This window comes from Sparus aurata, chromosome 10 (assembly GCF_900880675.1).
Source record: "Sparus aurata chromosome 10, fSpaAur1.1, whole genome shotgun sequence".
In the NCBI taxonomy this organism is placed as follows: domain Eukaryota; kingdom Metazoa; phylum Chordata; class Actinopteri; order Spariformes; family Sparidae; genus Sparus; species Sparus aurata.
Window position 1 is genome coordinate 2037933 of NC_044196.1, and position 17842 is coordinate 2055774.

At 44.5% G+C, this 17842-nt stretch overlaps 1 long non-coding RNA gene across 2 annotated transcripts; it reads right to left on the reverse strand.

Moving 5' to 3' along the window:
* Positions 1-14153: 14153 nt before the first annotated feature.
* On the reverse strand, positions 14154-15934 carry LOC115590110 (uncharacterized). 2 transcript variants are annotated; one of them, XR_003985674.1, is made up of 6 exons: positions 15637-15934; positions 15305-15365; positions 14968-14995; positions 14727-14830; positions 14416-14582; positions 14154-14181 (listed from the first exon to the last, which is right to left on the reverse strand). It is a non-coding gene; the product is annotated as an uncharacterized LOC115590110 (long non-coding RNA). The 2 variants fall into 2 exon arrangements; XR_003985675.1 differs by lacking the exon at positions 15305-15365.
* Between the last annotated feature and the right edge of the window lie 1908 nt (positions 15935-17842).

The following is a 17842-nucleotide window of genomic DNA, read 5'->3' on the forward strand; positions in this document are numbered from 1 at the left end:
AAACAGACCACACAGATTTGTGTCATTAAACACGCGAGTCGACACCTTTTATCTGCACAGTCAGTGTTGGTAAAAGTACACACAAGTCACACTGTAAAAAGTAAAGATATGAAGGTGAAATATTACTCTGGTAAAAGTGAAAGTCACCTATATGAATAGTTCTTTACTAAAAGTTTGAAGAATCTGATATGAAACAAACAAAAGTATCAAAAGTACACATGAAACTAATGATGCATATATTCACACTTACAGCCTATAAATATGATATCATATTAGTTGATCAAACTATCAGTAATATAGCACTAAAATGACTAATATGTTCCTACCTTACACAGTCGTACATAATAAAATACCAAAGCTAATCACTACTGCATCCCGTCCTCCCTCCTGCACAGGTGGTCAACACATACTATCACCAAAAGGCTCCTTGTTCCAGACAGTAAACGCTCCTTACAGAAAAACCCTCTGTACTGTGTCCGCTAACAAATCATTGAATAAACACCAGAAAGACATTCTGTTGTTTGTGAATTCTTTATTAGACAAACTGTCGACACAACACTGGTGTCACGAATAGGACGCTCACTGATCTGACAACAGACACACAGAGTCCCTGAAACCTCTGCTGGAGAGACAGAATAGAAGAGTTCCAGAGGTCTGAGGACGGGATCAAATCAACGTACTTTTTCAATACGCAGTTACTCGAAACATGTTTGCTTCTCATGGAACAACAATATCCAACTTCCTAATGTGTCAGTATGTAGACAGCATGTTATATCTACAGACACATTTGTAATTAAAGCTACAAGCAGCGATGACCGGGCCCTCGCAGTCCCTGCGCACCGGGGCTTGTTCATGCAACACCTTCTGCTGCGGAAATGTTCCATTTATAATTTGGTGGCTTGCTTCTGCTGGGATGAAATAATGTATGCATGTTCAGGCAGTGAAGCTGAAAAGTAAGAGGGCTGAAAGAGCTAAAAACACTGAAGAGCTTGAAAGCTGAACAGTTTCTCCATCTGAACATAAAGCTGAATGTATGAAGCTGAAAAGGCTGAAAAAGATATACATTTATATATTGAGTCACAGGAGACATTGCTGAACTCTGTGATGTTGTTTATATTTCTGTAGCTCAGTCTGGAGCTCTCCAGAACAGATATGCAGGACTTCAATCTCTCCGGTGGATGCCGGAGCGTGACAATGCAACTTAGCTGAATTTGGGGGGGGGGGGGTCATAATCTCGCCTAGGGCACCAAATGGACTAGAGCCAGCCGGGCTCATCACATTCTTCAGTCTGAGTCTCAGGACTCTTCAGTCCTGTCTTCAGTCTCTGGTAAATGTCTACCTGGATCTGAGATTCTGGCTGGTTCTGGTTCTCCTCAGGCCTCTCCATCAGCTTCTGTTTCCATCTGTTCAGCTGAACCTCTAAGTTTGGTTATGATGAAACTGTGACGTGTTACAATGATCACACTTGTGTTTTTTTAATGTGCTACGCTGAGTGAATGTTTTCTCACAGCCGCTGCGACAGAAATATTTCTCTCTTGTGTGCACGGCCATGTGTCGGGTCATACTTCTCTTATGTTGAAATGTTTTACTTAATTATCTACCACATTCAGAGCAAAGGCATGTTTTTTCTCCTGTGTGAATCCTGATGTGTGTGATAACATGTTGCTTTTGGCTGAATCTTTAACCACATTCATCACAACTGTACGGTTTCTTTCCTGTGTTCTTTGTGTGTCTGATAAGACTGTACTTTCGGGCACATCTTTTTCCACATTCACAACAACTGAATGGTTTTTCTCCTGTATGAATCTTTGAGTGCATGATAAGACCGTGCTTTTGCACAAATCTTTGACCACATTCACAACAACTGAGCGTATTCTCTCCTGTATGAATCTCTGTGCGTGATAAGATTTTGCTGTTGACTGAATCTTTTACCACATTCATGACAACTGAATGGTTTCTCTCCTGTGTGAATCCTTGTGTTTCTGATAAGATTTGACGGTTGGCTGAATCTTTTAACACATTCAGGACAACTGAAGGATTTCTCTCCCGGGCAGCGACGGACCCCCTCATGGACCTACGAAGGAGAGGAGAGAAAGAAGAAACGGGGAGAGAGAAATGGGGTGGGGGGGAGGGGTGCAGAATACGAGAGCGAAGCAGAGGAGAGGGTCAGGTGGTTATTTATAGAAATGCGGAAGTTGGCGCTGTTGAGGTGTGGTCCTGCTCCTGAAACTTCGCCAATTAAGCTTCAATTCACTAGCAAGGACCACACCGTCAACGAGATGCGTTTAAGGATTTATTAGTGACAAAGGAAAACGAAGTGTCGAAGATCTTGGTTCTTTTGAGTTCTTCGAGTGCGTTGTGGGGATTCTTGTAGAGAATCCGCCGCTATTCCCGGGCAGCGACGGACCCCCAAAAACCTCCAATTACTTGAGAAGAGATTGAGCGGATCTGAGATCTTTGAGATCTTAACGGATGTAACGGTGGTACGTTTGGGAGGACCAGCGGCCTATGAGACATATGAAGTGTTCTGGGAAGCCATTACGGGAGGCTGAAGTGGCAGCTCTGATTCTGAAGGAGTGCCCAGAGTAGTTGTCGGGCAAAATACCAGACAATGAGAGCACGTGGCGAAAGTGATGGTGGAACCAGAATCGAGTAGCCACTTGGCCGGATTCGGAGATGAAGAGAGGATCTGTCATTGTTGTGAGATTTACGGAATAAATTTGCGAGGGTTTGAAGGGATTCAGTGGTGATTGGATCTTGAAGAAGAAGACGGGTGTAGGCGGACCAAATTGATTGGTTTTGGTTTGCTTTAAGTGGAACACCATGGTGTCGTCTGAAAAGCGAGACAAGTCAGAAATGCAAGCATGACAGCTTGAGTCGAAGTGAATGGTTGAGGAGGTGAATTCGGAGCATCTGAGGAAACCAAAAGGCAAGCAAGAACATGGCTTCCAAGGTTTGGGCGATTTGAGGAGTGCCGTACCCGGAACGGATTGTGTGGAGGCAGATTAACAGCAAGTCGGCATTAAGAGGAAGACGGCGAGGGCTTAACGAACTGTTAACGAACAGCCGGTTATTGTCTTGGAAAGAAGCTGATACCGCTAAGGTAAGCTTGGTGATGCATGATTTGTCATGAGGAATGGGCGTAAGTACTGAAAGAAGTCGTGGTGATGAGATCGAATGACGGAAAGGTTGTGTTGTATTGGTCGTGAAAGTAATGGAAGCTTTCCAAGCTGTCCAGTAGGAAGAGAGGGACGAGGGTGATAGGCTGTTGATGGTGGAGCTCTGGGAGTCGCTTATCAGGGGTATAAGCGCAGGATTTACAAGTTGAATGTCGACGCCCGACTGGCGTAGGGAAGGTATCTGCGTGAGGTGCCAGCTTCTGAACTTCTGGCATTCATTAGCGAGCTTCGGGGGCGATTCTGCCGCAAGCCATCTTCCATTGTAGAAACCCCCCAAAACCGGCCTAAGGAGCAGCATCGATGTACAGATGGATGTCATGCGGGTGAGTCGGTTGGTCATCGTAAAAGAAAGTGATTCCGTTCCAATTGGTGAGAGGGTTGAGTCACGGACGGATTTCAGCAAGGCTCGAGCTATCCAGGGAGATGGAGGTCAAGAGTGATGGGACGGAAGGGACAGAAGTTGACGTTTGGTGCAGCGCGGGGCGCAGAAGAAGGTTCAGTTGAGCTTTCTGACCGGGAATGAAGGCTAAAACTTGTTAGTGTCAAGAATGATTCCGAGAAACTCGAGGGATGTGGAGGGGCCCTCTGTTTTCTCTGCGACGATGGGACCCCGAGGTTGGAGAAGACTGAAGTCAGGGTAACCAGGCCGGAAGCGGGTGGCGATGAGGTGGGGGGAAATTGTTAGACTGGATCCAGCTGAGGGATTCAGGTGGGGTGTCGAAGAGTTTAGGCTGCTTTGCGACCAAAGGTGAGCCTAACGGCGAAGTAATATATACCACGCCAGTGGATGCTGAAGAAACGGCAGAAGTCGGTGTGAATAGGGAGGACTTTAAGAGCACTGGTCTGTTCCTGGACCTTCCTTAACTTCCTTAGCGAGCGTGCGGTCAACTGAATCTGGCTCGGTTATGGTCAACTGAAGATTTTTGATTTCAAAAGAGATAGATAATTGTGTGGAAGTCCGGGTGAAGACCTTCTTCAAGTCCTTTATGAGAAACTAGCTTTGGTGAGGTAGGTTGTACGGGCATTCGGGGTGGGCGTGGCCCCCGCCGCAGAAGGAGTTAACGTGGAGGAAGCGGCACTGGGACACGGTGCATCCGGTACTGTTGAAGCCGTTGCAAATCGAACGACCTCCTTGGTGCATGCGGGCCTGCCTTTCTTATATACGCCGTTGATTACGGGAAGATGACAGAAGGGGTAGATGACATCTGTTCTGGAGGTATGGGTGCTGGTGGAGATGCCGACAACAGGTGAGGGGAGGCTGAAGCTCTCGTTTGGTTTTTTGTGCTGCCCAATGTGGGTAGCTGTGTATAAAGTGAAATTAGTGGTTGCCTGCTGAGGGGGAAGAACGGGTGCCGGCATCCCGGTGCTGACGACCCCAGCCGACATGAGCTGCTGGGAGATGGAAGCTCCCTGCATCCCGGCATAGGGTGCTGGCACCCGGTGCCAGGAGCCCCGGTTGAAGTGAGGTGCTGTGGTTGCTGGAATTAGGCGGCAGAGGGCACTGGCATCTTGGTGCCAGGAGACTTGGTTGAAGCGAGGTGCTGTTGTTGATGGAAACAGGAAGCAGAGGGCGCTGGCATCCCGGTGCCAGGAGCCCTGGTTGAAGCAATCTGCTGTGGTTGCTGGAAATAGGCGGCAGAGGGCGCTGGCATCTCGGTGCCAGGAGCCCCGGTTGAAGCGAGCAGCTGTAGTTGCTTGAAACGGGAAGCAGGGGGTGCTGGCATCTCGGTGCCAGGAGCCCCAGTTGAAGCGAGCTGCTGTGGTTGCTTGAAACGGGGACCAGGGGGCGCTGGCATCTCGGTGCCAGGAGCTCCGGTTGAAGCGAGTTGCTGTGGTTGCTGGAAACAGAAAGCAGAGGGCTCTGGCATCGGAGCTCCAGTTGAAGTGAGCTGCTGTGGTTGCTGGAAACAGAAAGCAGAGGGCTCTGGCGTCGGAGCTCCGGTTGAAGCAAGCTGCTGTGGTTGCTGGAAGCAGGAAGCAGAGGGCGCTGGCATCTCGGTGCCAGGAGCCCTGGTTGAAGCAAGCTGCTTGTGGTTGCTAGAAACAGGAAGCAGAGGGCGCTGGCATCTCGGTGCCAGGATCAGAATCAGAATCAGAGTCCTTTAATGTCCCGCAGACGGGGAAATTTGTTTGTCGCAGCAGAATATTACGAGAACAGCGCAATAGCAAAATAGACAATAGAATAGACACTATAATTAAAAAGGGGAAGAAAATAGAATCGAATCGACGTATATACATATTTACATGATGTAGTGCAAGAATTGACAGTAATTTCTATATACAGACCGGAGCCCCGGTTGAAGCGAGCTGCTGTGGGTGCTGGAAACAGGAAGCAGAGGGCGCTGGCGTCTCAGTGCCAGGAGCCCCGGTTGAAGCGAGCTGCTGTGGTTGCTGGACACAGGAAGCAGAGGGCGCTGGCATCTCGGTGCCAGGAGCCCCGGTTGAAGCGAGCTGTTGTGGTTGCTGGAAACAGGAAGCAGGGGGCTCTGGCATCTCGTGCCAGGAGCCCCGGTTGAAGCGAGCTGTTGTGGTTGCTGGAAACAGGAAACAAGAAACAGGGGGCTCTGGCATCTCGGTGCCGGGAGCCCCGGTTGAAGCGAGCTGCTGTGGTTGCTGGAAACAGGAAGCAGGGGGCTCTGGCATCTCGTGCCAGGAGCCCCGGTTGAAGCGAGCTGCTGTGGTTACTGGAAACAGGAAGCAGGGGGCTCTGGCATCTCGTGCCAGGAGCCCCGGTTGAAGCGAGCTGCTGTGGTTACTGGAAACAGGAAGCAGGGGGCTCTGGCATCTCAGTGCCAGGAGCCCCCGCAAAGGTTAGCTGCGGTGATGGCTGGAACTGGATGGCGGTGGGCACTGTGGCGTTTGCCCTTGAGGTTGTAGGTTGCTGTAGCTGATGATGATAATCCTGATAGAAGTTGGAGGGTCCTGGAATGCATCTGGGCGCTCCCTCTGGAGTGTAGTGATGCGAGAAGTGGTGGCGGAAACTCTGGAGTTGTTTGATCTGGCAGAGGATCTCTGTCTCTGCTTTTGCTGCTGCTCTTTGTTTTCTTTGGGCTGTGTTATTTGATTGTACTGTCCCTTTAACAAAAGCGTAGACGTCACTGCCTGTAGGGCTGTGCGTGATGACGTCACCTGGAAGCGATCTGGTGTTAACGGAACGAGCAGCCATGAGTTTTTTTTGTTTGTTTTTTTTGTTTTTTTTTTAAAGATTGGCTGTTGTGGTGGCTCGAACTGGATGGCAGTGGGCACCATGTTGTAGGTTGCTGGTGTCGATGATGAAAATCCTGATGGGGATTGGAAGGTCCTGAAATCCATCTGGGCACTCCCTTTGGAGTGGAGTGATGACGAGAGGTGGTAGCAGAAACTCTAGAGTCATTTGATCTGGCTGAGGATCTCTGTCTCCACTTTTGCTGCTGCACTTTCTGTTGTCTATGAGCTTTCTGCTGTCTTTGGGCTGTAGTATTTAATTGTACTGTCCCTTTTAACGCGTGATGACGTCACCCGGAAGAGAGCTGGTGTTGACGGAAGAAGCACACATGCGTGTGGAGAAAGTTTGGCTTTATAGTCCATTCGGTGAAACAGAATTCATTTGTTGTTTAAAGTTTTCTGGGGAGTGGCTACTGTCCAATCGGTGACTGTAGAAGATGAAAGCCGGTCGGGTGAACTCACCAGAGCGTGGAGACGTTGAGACCGGCGAGTTGTTCGGCCGGTGTTGGCGGAACGATGGCGGGAGGCTTCGCTTCTTGGAGGTGATGGAGTCTGCGATCTGTGGCGAACTGCAGCGACGGTGACTTTCTGTTCCGGAATTTCCTCGTCCTCTCTTTGCTGCGGAAGGAGGTGGGCTGGGAGACACGGGAGAGTCGTCGGACGAACTATGATAATCTTGGATGTTGAGGAGAGATGAACCAGGCGGGATGCGAACCATGGATGAGACGAAGTTGGTGCTCTTCGGACTCGCTCGCGCCCTAGGCGGCTGTAGGGCCACTGGAATCAGGGTCTCGGGTACGGAGGTGACGGGAAAGTTGTCGGCTTCAGATGAATGGTGATCCTGATCTCGTCTGAAAGAACGTCCCACGGGGATAGTGATACAAAGTCCATGATGAGGTGAATAGAGCCTGATGTTGCTCGTACAAAAGTTTGGATGTGCTCGGGCGAGGCGATGTCGCGTGATCTCATTTCTGGGTGCGAGAGCGCAGAATACGAGAGCGAAGCAGAGGAGAGGGTCAGGTGGTTATTTATAGAAATGCGGAAGTTGGCGCTGTTGAGGTGTGGTCCTGCTCCTGAAACTTCGCCAACTAAGCTTCAATACAAATCCTCAGTTTTGAGTTTTTGCTAGATCTTTCACCACAGTCAGAGGAAATAAACTGTTCCTTGTCAGTACCACATCCTACACGAGCATTGAGAACATCGATCACCGAGTACAGGCCAGGATCGACACGTCTGGGTTATCATGATGGCTAGAGGAACAAGCTACTGCTTAGAGTTGTTCAAAAACGTTCTTTTTAGTAAACTCTGTGTACACAACGTTCTCAATGCACGTGTTCATGTGTAGAGACCCTGGTGATACTACGAGCAAAGTTTCATGTTGTGCCTTCCTGTTTTAAAAATAGAGATTTTGATGCTATCGTAAAAGTGCCTGTAGCACTCCCATTGAAAATGAGTTTGAGCCAAAAACGAAAATACGGTAAATCTTAAAAGCGCCTCTTTCATCCTTATTATGCTTTTACACGAAGGTTTGACTCGTATACATTTACAAAAAAAGCCTAGGTTGCATTTTGGCGAGAGTTTTAAAAAGACAGAACACAAACATATCTCCTCTTCCATCATCTTCATCACTCTGACAACAGGACAGCATCAGGTGTTTGGTTGTGCTGGTCAAACTGATGAAGATGTTTTCTTCTTTGCTTTGTTTTGTCTGTTTGGTGCGATGCATTGAGCCCTCAGGGCCACCGTAGTGTAACATGCTCATGTGTGAACACAGCTCAGCTCAGCTCTAGTTCAAGTTACAGTCACACAATCACAGTTTAAAGAGCTTCACATGGAGATGAAACCCTGAAACACAACTGATGAACAACATGGACACCTGCTCATTTAATGCTGAATCCACAAGAAGCTCCAATCATTCAGAATTTGTCGTCGTGTTTCACAAAGTTTGTTGAGTCTCCTCACTCAACAACTCTTAAATCAGTACATTTGTTAAGGGAGTCTGGTGATGTTCAGTAGAAACAGACAGTGTGTTGACAAACGTGTGCTGCTAACATCGGCAGGTTAAAGTCTGATTTCACAGCATCAAACTCAGCTTGATGGATCCTCTGACTCACACAAGCAGTCTCACTGTCCTGTCCTGTACTCAGCAACACTTCATCACAACAATCTCTCTGGAGAAACATTTGGCACATGGAGCTGATTTATCATCTCTACATGTTGAACATAATGTCAGACTGACAGATGAACAACATGTTGAGGAGGCAGACTCAGTGCTCCACCCAGTGTTGTTGCCTCCTGAAGGTCACCTGTCTGTCTTCTTGTCTTTGTCTCTCTCAGGCTCAGCCAAAGTGAAAAGGTGAAAGACAGACTCAGTGTTCAGACCTGCTGGAGTTACAACAGCCTCATCTTACCAGTGACAGTGATGTTGATGCTGCTACTGGCTGCTCCGCCTGTGGACTCACACCAGTAAACTCCACTGTCAGATGGGATGGTGTAGCTGATGTTACAGTCAGAACCATCTTTTCTTCCCCAGTCAGCTCCACACTGACTCCTGGTGTCTTTACTCGTGTTCCTCATCACCGTCCATCCATCAGAGCTGTCGTCCTCCTCACACCTCAGAGAGACAAACTCTCCTACAAACAGCTGAGATCTGTGAGGACTGATCTTCAGAGAGGCTGGAGGACGAGACAGAGAGATGTGGTTACAGATGATAATGGTCAGTTTGGACAGAAGTGTCTCTTCTTCCTCTTCCAGTCTCTGTAGACCTTGTTGACCTGCACTGATCTCCTCTGTGTTTCAGGCTCTGAGTCTCCTCATGTTTTAAATGGAACTCTCAGAGTTGGTGTCAAACACACAGCAGATGTGACTTCATGTGTCTCACATGTCAATATTGTTTCTGCACTTTCTCTGTCAGCTGCTGCATGGTGCTGCATGGTGTGCAGTCCTGCTTTCACAATGACATTTTTATAGCAGCACATTTATCTTTAGCGTCCAGTCTGTGGACATCCAGACAGTCTTCACTCTTTTATTGTATGTGCAAACTATTTCCCTCCATAAACAGCGTCCTGAACACTAACTGTTCTATCAGGGACTAAATAACTCTTCATCAGTCACACAGGAAGTGTTCTCACCTTGGTGTGTGCAGCCGCTCAGCAGTGACGTCACAACTAAAGACAAAAGACACTCCGGTTGGTTTGAGAGGAAACACAGAGGAGGACAGTCGTATCAAAGAAACATCATCAGCTCGTGTTGTTTTTAAAGCAACAGTGTGAAAAGTGACGTCCTGTCAGAGTAACATGGACACTAACGTCTGTTCATGTTCCACAAAACAAAGTGTGTGTTTCTTCTTCCAGCTGATGTGTGAGTGTACTTACAGAGCAGACGCAGCAGACGTGTTTCCTCCATCCTAACACCGACTCATATGACATCTACACTTCATCACTTCATGGTCACATCAGTCAGACCCTCCTCCTTCCTCTCTGACTGACTCTCACCCTGCTGTGGTTTCCTCTCCACTGACTGCAGCTCAACAACAGATAGAGTCCATTTTAAAAGCAGACTGAATGTTACAAAGTGCAGCAGTGATGTCATGTGTCTCCTCACAGAGCAGATTATAATCTCAGTCCAGCTGCTCCAGAGATGAAACTACCTGCTGAGGATTCACTTCAACACCAGGAGCAAGAAACAACAATCAGACAGTAGAATCACATGAAGTCATGATTCATACTTGTGGTTGTTGCGTATAAATGATGATGTACCTGAATAACACCAAGAAAGTGATATAGAAGAAGATATCTCTAAAGTGCTGCATGTGTGTGATGTTTGGTGTGTAGTCTGCACTGAGGACGTGTTTTTGCCAACATTTTGATATCATGAGCGACAAGAGAAACAGAACAAACCAGAAGACAACAGCGACACAAACAGGTTCGAGCTCACGTGTTTCTTCACGACTTTCATAAGAACAGTTTGGTGAATCATTCCTTAAAGTCACAGAACACTCTTCCAGCTGATCGTCTGTCGCTGCCCTTCGATCCAGCGTTCACAGACAGGGTTAAATCTCCCAGACACTTGTTCACTCCCTGAACTACATCATCTCTTCCTGTAAATCATGAGATCCACTTAGGTCAGATTTCACTAGTTGGCTTCACTTGTCCTCCTGTTGTTTCTTCTGTATGAAGCAGCTTTTATTTTAAAGAGATTATAATGTGATCATGTTTGTCAAGGAGACTTGCTGTATAACATGTTCCAGTTAATGTGAGGCGACTGAATTGTAGACAGTGTTTTAGTGACGCAGGAGCAGTTTTTAATGAAACAGGTCAGATTGAAGGTCACATGTCAGTGTATGAAGTTCAACATGTTAAGAGTTTAGGTGTTTTTATCACGTGTGTTTCCTGTGTGCCAGTATCACGACAGATTAGGCAAAAACGTGGGTTTGTATGTATTTAATGGTGTTTTGGAGGAGTCTTATTTCCAGGGAAACAATGAGGCTTGTTGTCCAAATATGGTCGTAGAGGGAGGAACAGACTTCGACTCCGCGCGCTGTACCTGAGGGACTCTGGCTGTCAGCACGGGGGGCGGGGCTACAGCTCCACTCTCAGCAGGTGAGGTGAGTCTTCAGGTGAGTCCTCAGGAAATTCTCCGTCAGTCGGTACAGCACGCAGAGTCGAAGTTATTCCGACTTTTCAGGATACTAAACTGAAGAATTAGAGCACAAGATGGAGCTTCAGGCCGGTCTGAGGGGAAAGCTTCAGCTGGAGCGACTCAACAATGGGAACAATGTTGGGTTTGATCTTCCTGGTGCTTAGTGCTGCCGTCCTGTCTGCATGTGAAGGTAAGATGTCTTCTTTATTTAATGTTTTATTTTTCATTTTGATGTTTGATAGTTAGTCTCATGTGTCAGCAGCAGGTTGTGTCCCCACAGACCAACACCGATCACCATGTGGATCATTTAATAACACATTTCACTCTCATAATTATTTTTATTCTTCTTTGTAGATTTTTAGTAGAAACATGATTTTCACTCTGAATGAGAGTGAAAGATGAGAAACGATAAAATAATGTCAGACGGACGGTGAACAAGTCTTCTTTAAGATTTAATAAGACTGTTTATACCTCAGTAGTTTAGTGGGCTTGTTAACATCAGTCAGGTCAGTTTCTCATAGTTTACATATAGTTATAGTCAGAAAACAACTATAGGAAGGTGAATGAGATGTGAGGGAGAGAGAGGCAACCAGCAAGAACATGTCCAGCAGTGTAATGTTGGTGAAGCTGACACGTTTAGTGTCGTCTAAATGTTCTGATTCCACAGTAACACATAAACGTTCCATCACCAGGTCCTCCAGCTTCTTGTTGCTGCTCACAGTCTGTGTAGTTCCATATTTAAGACGTTTCACATGAAACATTAAACTAAACTGATCAGTATCGTCTCTGTCAGCCTACAAATGAACACATTATAAAACCGATGACACATATTTGATGTTGTAACCTCATTTCAGCTGCTGTGGGTCTAAATCACAGGTTGTAATGACGTTCATGATTTGTCTCGATGTCTCGCTGTGATCACTGTCGTCTCCATGATCACACAGACGTCTCAGTGACGACCAACACATTCAGTGGAATCACTGCGTAATCAGTGTAGTGTGTATATCACAGGTTTAGTTCATCTTGTGATGTATGGATCACGTCTCAGTCTGAGCAGGAAGTCGGTTCTTCTGTGTCAGGAATGTTCTGGATGATGTCTGAACTGTTCTAAGTCCGTCTGTTATCTCTGGTTTTGTTCAGACACACAGAAGAAGCAAACAGTTGGGTTAAAAAATAACCCAATTTTAACCCAATTGCTGGGTTGAATAAGGACAAACCCATTTTTGGGTTATTTTAACCCAACAGGTTGGGTTATTTTTTTTGACCCAACTTTTGGGTTGAGTATTTAACCCAAAAGTTGGGTTATGCTTAACTACAATGTTGGGTTATTTTTAACCCAACTGTTGGGTTGCGCAATTTATCGCGTCTCTGACCCAATAGTTGGGTTAAAATAACCCAACATTGTAGTTAAGCATAACCCAACTTTTGGGTTAAATATTCAACCCAAAAGTTGGGTCGAAAAAAATAACCCAACCTGTTGGGTTAAAATAACCCAAAAATGGGTTCGTCCTTATTCAACCCAGCAATTGGGTTAAATTGAATAGTGTTGGGTTATGCCGGGCTCCACTACTTCCTTAACTTAAACAGGCTCCTTTACTTCCTGTCTTACATTATTGGACAAACTGATTAATCCAATTTTAATGCTGAGTCACTGTTGAATCAACGTCAGGTGCTAGTGCTGGATAACCGTTGAATTTTGTTTAGATTTTGCAAATCTAATCTAATAGTACATCATTCCGACGTCACGTTTCTCAACATAGGTGAATTTGCCAACATTGAATCAATATTGATTTTAATTTAGATTTTGCAAATCCAATCAACGTTGAAATTTCAACATAGTTTGACACACTATATATTTTTGTTACACTGTTTTTACTAAAGTAACGATGTGTTCAACAGAAGCTCCAGCAACAATTAACACCTTAAAATGGATACATTAACACTAAGTACACAACCACACCATTTTAACCAAACTCAATGTTTATTAGTTTGTGTTGTCATTGTTTTAAGTACACATTAGTCACATGTTGAGTTTATTTACTTGAAAACATGTGACCCAAAACTTAAAATTTTTGAGGCAATTGATTGCCTCAATTACACTGAATTTAACAAACTTAATATATCTAAAAGTCATGAACATCTGCAACTGAACAGTATTTTCTTGCCCACTCCCTTTTAGCACACTTCAGTGTTAAAATTAAACAGAAAAATAAATAAACATTTATAAATTAAAATAAATAGAACAAAAAATAGATTGTAGAGATGCAATAAGTAGATTAACTGATTATTTGCAAAATTTTAAAGAAGAAAAACTCAAAATTTTCTGATTCTAGCCTTCCAAATGTGTTCTTGGTCACTTGAGTCCATAGGAAATAGATATTTTTCACGAATTTCTGATATTGACCAAACAACTAATCTGATAGTCAGTAAAATAATCAGTAATCAAAAACAATAATAAATAATACACTAATGAATTTAGCTTTTGTTATCAGCTATAAAAGTGCCTTTGGCTTCCTGGCTAATTCCTTTCAATGACGACTCACAGGGTGGTAGTGAACTGGATTGTGTCATGGTCACTGATGACAGCAAGGAGGCCCACTGCAACACCATCAAGCTCTGGCTCATCAGACTCGTCCTGAATGAATGAAAAAGAGATACTAATCACAAACTAACACATGGAACAGAACAGATAACATTTCATTTATCTTTCTTTAACCAAGTCCCATTGAAATCCAATACCTTTTTTACAAGGGAGACCTGGGTCTCATTGTAAGAGGTGGAAAACATAAGATCCATGATTCAGATCCTCACAAATTACCAGAGAATCTAAGTGGTGTGAGTGACTGAAACCAAACTAAAAGACATTTACAGGAAAATGTTCTACTGAACATCTTATCACTCTGGACATAATGCCAATACAGTTCCTTTGTAGGGAAGAGAAAGAAAACAGACCATATACGAAAACTGTATGGGTAGACTAAACAAAGGTCAGTCCTAAAACATGTTATTTTGATGAACTGTTTACATAATAGACAGTAGTCAGTAACTTAAGGAGACTCACTGTGCAGGTTCTGAAAAATCCAGAAACATCCTCAAACAGATACACAGGAAGGACGTGGAGGACAATAGAGCGCTTGGTGTGGATGTCATGGATTTCCTATTCAGATAAAACCAGAATTGTATACACTGAAGAATTTACTGAACAAAGCTGATTTTAAACAGTCAAATCAGAACATATGTCCACAAATACCCTGTTCACATCTTTAATGCAATCAGACAAATGGCAAACACAAAGTATACTAATTGCAAAATTCACAAAGCTCATTTGAATCATTGAACCTGTTCAATGTTGTGATGGTTCAACCTATGAAATGTGTAATAATCTATTTACCTGTTCATTGTGGACTTTAAAATTTCAGCCAGAGAATCTGCTGTATTCCCAGTTTTTGATGCCTTCTGTCTGAATAAGGTCATCAGTCGAGGAAGATGGTGGTCATGCTCAGCATAGAATGTGTTGGGCAGGTGCTGATTCGTAATCCGCTGGAACTCTGCATACAACTACATTGAAATAACAGCAGGAGAATACAGCAACAACACTTAAAAAAACAGTTCAATTCGAAGAATCTAGCACACATTCATGAAGCGGCCAGATGAGTAAGAATCACAATTTTCACTTTAAAAGAGAGAGCTGATCCATATTACCTAAGATTCTATTTTGAGAGCAGGCCAGAGGTCCATGAGCTCGTTCACTGGCAGGACATCACTATGGTCTGTCGGCGTGGGAAAATGTGGTCTCCATCATCTTTCTAATGAAGGGGAAATGTACAAATGCAATCAGTATAGAGACATATACGAGGGCTGATTCTGGAATAGTGGCTGTGCTGCAGCCTGTGGTGTCTAAATAACTGTATTCTGGAGGTGAAAGAAGCTGTGCACAACTTACACGTCCAGATCATTTTGGAACCAGCAACCTAAAAGGCAAAGAAAAAAATGACAAAATTAAGACCACCATCTAAAACCTTTAAAACAGAATTGCTTATACTTACTACTTAATATTACAAGTTAATTTCTATTAGCTCACCCAAATATCACAGACTACAGCTAGTTTAGTTTTACCTTGATCAAACTGGCAAGAAGAATAAACAATGATATATGTATGTGGGAGGTCATATGATTCAGGGTAAACTTTCCAAACTAAAACATTGTCTGAGAAAAAAAATGTATTTACAGAGGCGGGAGTGGCGGTTGATAGAAGAATTCATTCATTGGATTAATGTTACCTGGTACTATCTTTATCATATCTTCAGTTATCTTCCTTAACTCTGTCTTGACTTCTAAAAACTGGAACAGAGAGATGCAATGATGGGAAATATATTCATCTCATATCAAAATATACTGTTTGTGAGCTTGGCTCCTCTGAGAAATCAAGTTGTAACCTAGGTTAGCTAATGTAAGCTCGCTAGTTCTGGCAGCTAACTATTACATTCATTGTAATTGGTTCGCTAGTTAGCACCATGGTGGCTAGCGGAGTTTTGCCTCTGCTGTAAAAATACTTTATTACAATCCATGGCGTAAAAGTAAAAGTGAATAAATATTAACATTCAAAACTTACAGTAAGTCCTGACTGCTACCGCGTAGGTCAAGCTTTCTGACTCCTGTTGCTTCCAGCCGCCAAGCGTCTCTCTGCAACGTTCAAACTTTTCTTCTTCTGTGTTTTTTCAAAGAGCGGTAAGGAATCACTGTAGTATGCGCATTAGCGCCTCCTTCTGCTTCGGAGGGTGAATCAGAAATTAACTCGGAATAAAAAATTATCCCTGCAGCTGCTCAGCACTTTTATTATTATTATTACCACCAACATTGCTGTGTATGGTCACAGTATTCATATACAGCATGCTTAAGTATTTAGTACCTCTTTAAAAGGTAAAGAACGCATTTCATGTACATAAGGTGTGTGATTATAAATAATGTTAATGGGATTACTCCATAAAATACTCCCCGTCAAGAAAAAAATAACTTTTTAATAAAAAAAAAACAAGCCTCTAACCCAAAAAATGGGTTATTCTCTGAAAAACAACCCAAAAATGGTGCATATCCTTGAAAACCCAGAAATTGGGTTAAAATATTAGCCCTATAACCCAGAAAATGGGTTACCCTTTATAAAAATAACCCAACAATTTAACCCAACACTAACAACCCATAAATTGGGTTACCAAAATTACCCAACATTTTTTAGTGTGTGGAGATGACGTCACTCTTCAGTGTCCAGTTCACTCAGATGGTGACATCACAGTGATGGCGTGGAAACATCGGTCAGCGGGTGATGTCATCGTCCTCAGAAATAACCACTCATATGAATCCGACCAGCATCCGTCTTTTCGTGGTCGAGTGGATCATACGTATCAAGATGGAGTCTTTACTGTGACCCTGAAGAACGTCACCATCAACGACTCTGGAACATACGAGTGTGTAATAGGACGGAGAGACGGAGCGCCGCCTGTTTCCATCAGGAGCATCAGCCTGACAGTTACAGGTGAGTTGTAGAGTTCAGCGTCTCTCTAAACTAAAACTGGGCTTCAGATCTATAAAGCTGTGTGTACGCCTGACTCTGTTTGATCTAAATCTCAACAAGTGTATGTTGAGACCATGTTGTGGATGGTGAGCAGTAGTTTCCCTGGTAAACAAACCGACCTGTGACTGTCTCAGCTGCATCGTCTCTGGGCTCGTTCAGTAGAGCAGACAGGCCTGGTGGAGGAGCAGCGGCAGGGCACCGAGCCCAGAGACACTGTGACAGCAACGCTCCACTCCAGAGGACGAGTGATCCCGAGACAAGACGCAGAAGCCCGAGAGAGGCTGAAGAGGTCGGTGTGTTTACCAGGAACCTGCAGCTGAACCACAGAATCAGAGCGGAGTGGAAAAACTGACACAACCAGAGTTCCTGTGTCAGACTGAGTCAGGCAGAGAACTCAACCCATGAAGTCTGAGTCATGTGATCAGAGAGCAGGAGATGATGTCTGATGTGACACTGAAGAGGAAATGCTACCTGCTGACACCTCTTTCTGCTCTGCAGGTCTCACAGCTGGACACACCGAGGACGGAGGAAACAAGGAGGGAGGAAACGAGGAGGGAGGAAACAAGGAGGGAGGAAACAAGGAGGGAGGACACAAGGAGGGAGGAAAAAAGGAGGGAGGAAGCGAGGACAGAAGGAACCTGCCTAGTCGTTCTCGATTGGCTCTGATTGCAGCTGTTTTTGCAGTGATTCTTGTTTTGTTGGTTATTTTTTTAACCCTGGTATATAAAAGACTCATGAAGAAGAAATCTGAACACCTTGCTGCTGATGAGAAACATCAGTTATCATCCTCAGAACTTGTCGAGGTTCAGTGTCAATCTGATGTCACGTCCTTTTTATTTTGTTTGTCCAATGTCATATAATCTGCTCGCTGCTTTATCTGATGTACTTTAACAATTTGTTGAAATGTGTTCTTGTATATATTTACTGTCACGTCTCGTCAGTGTTACTGACGGATAATCAATAAAGTAGATCTTATATTAACAACATGTCTTTGTCTCTGTTATGATATTTTATGATAAATTGTACGTGAACTGTTGATCCAGGTGTAATTTACCTGAACCTGGTTTATGTGTCACATGTTCACCAGCTGATTGTTTCAAACTGTCAGAGAGTTTTTAATGAATATGAGACAAAATGCTCCTTTATGATCCCACAGTGAGACTACAGAGTGAAGAGGTGCATCATGGGACTTGTGTTTGCTTCACCTGGTCGTCATCATGGTGTTGAACAGATCAACCGTCCTCTTCTG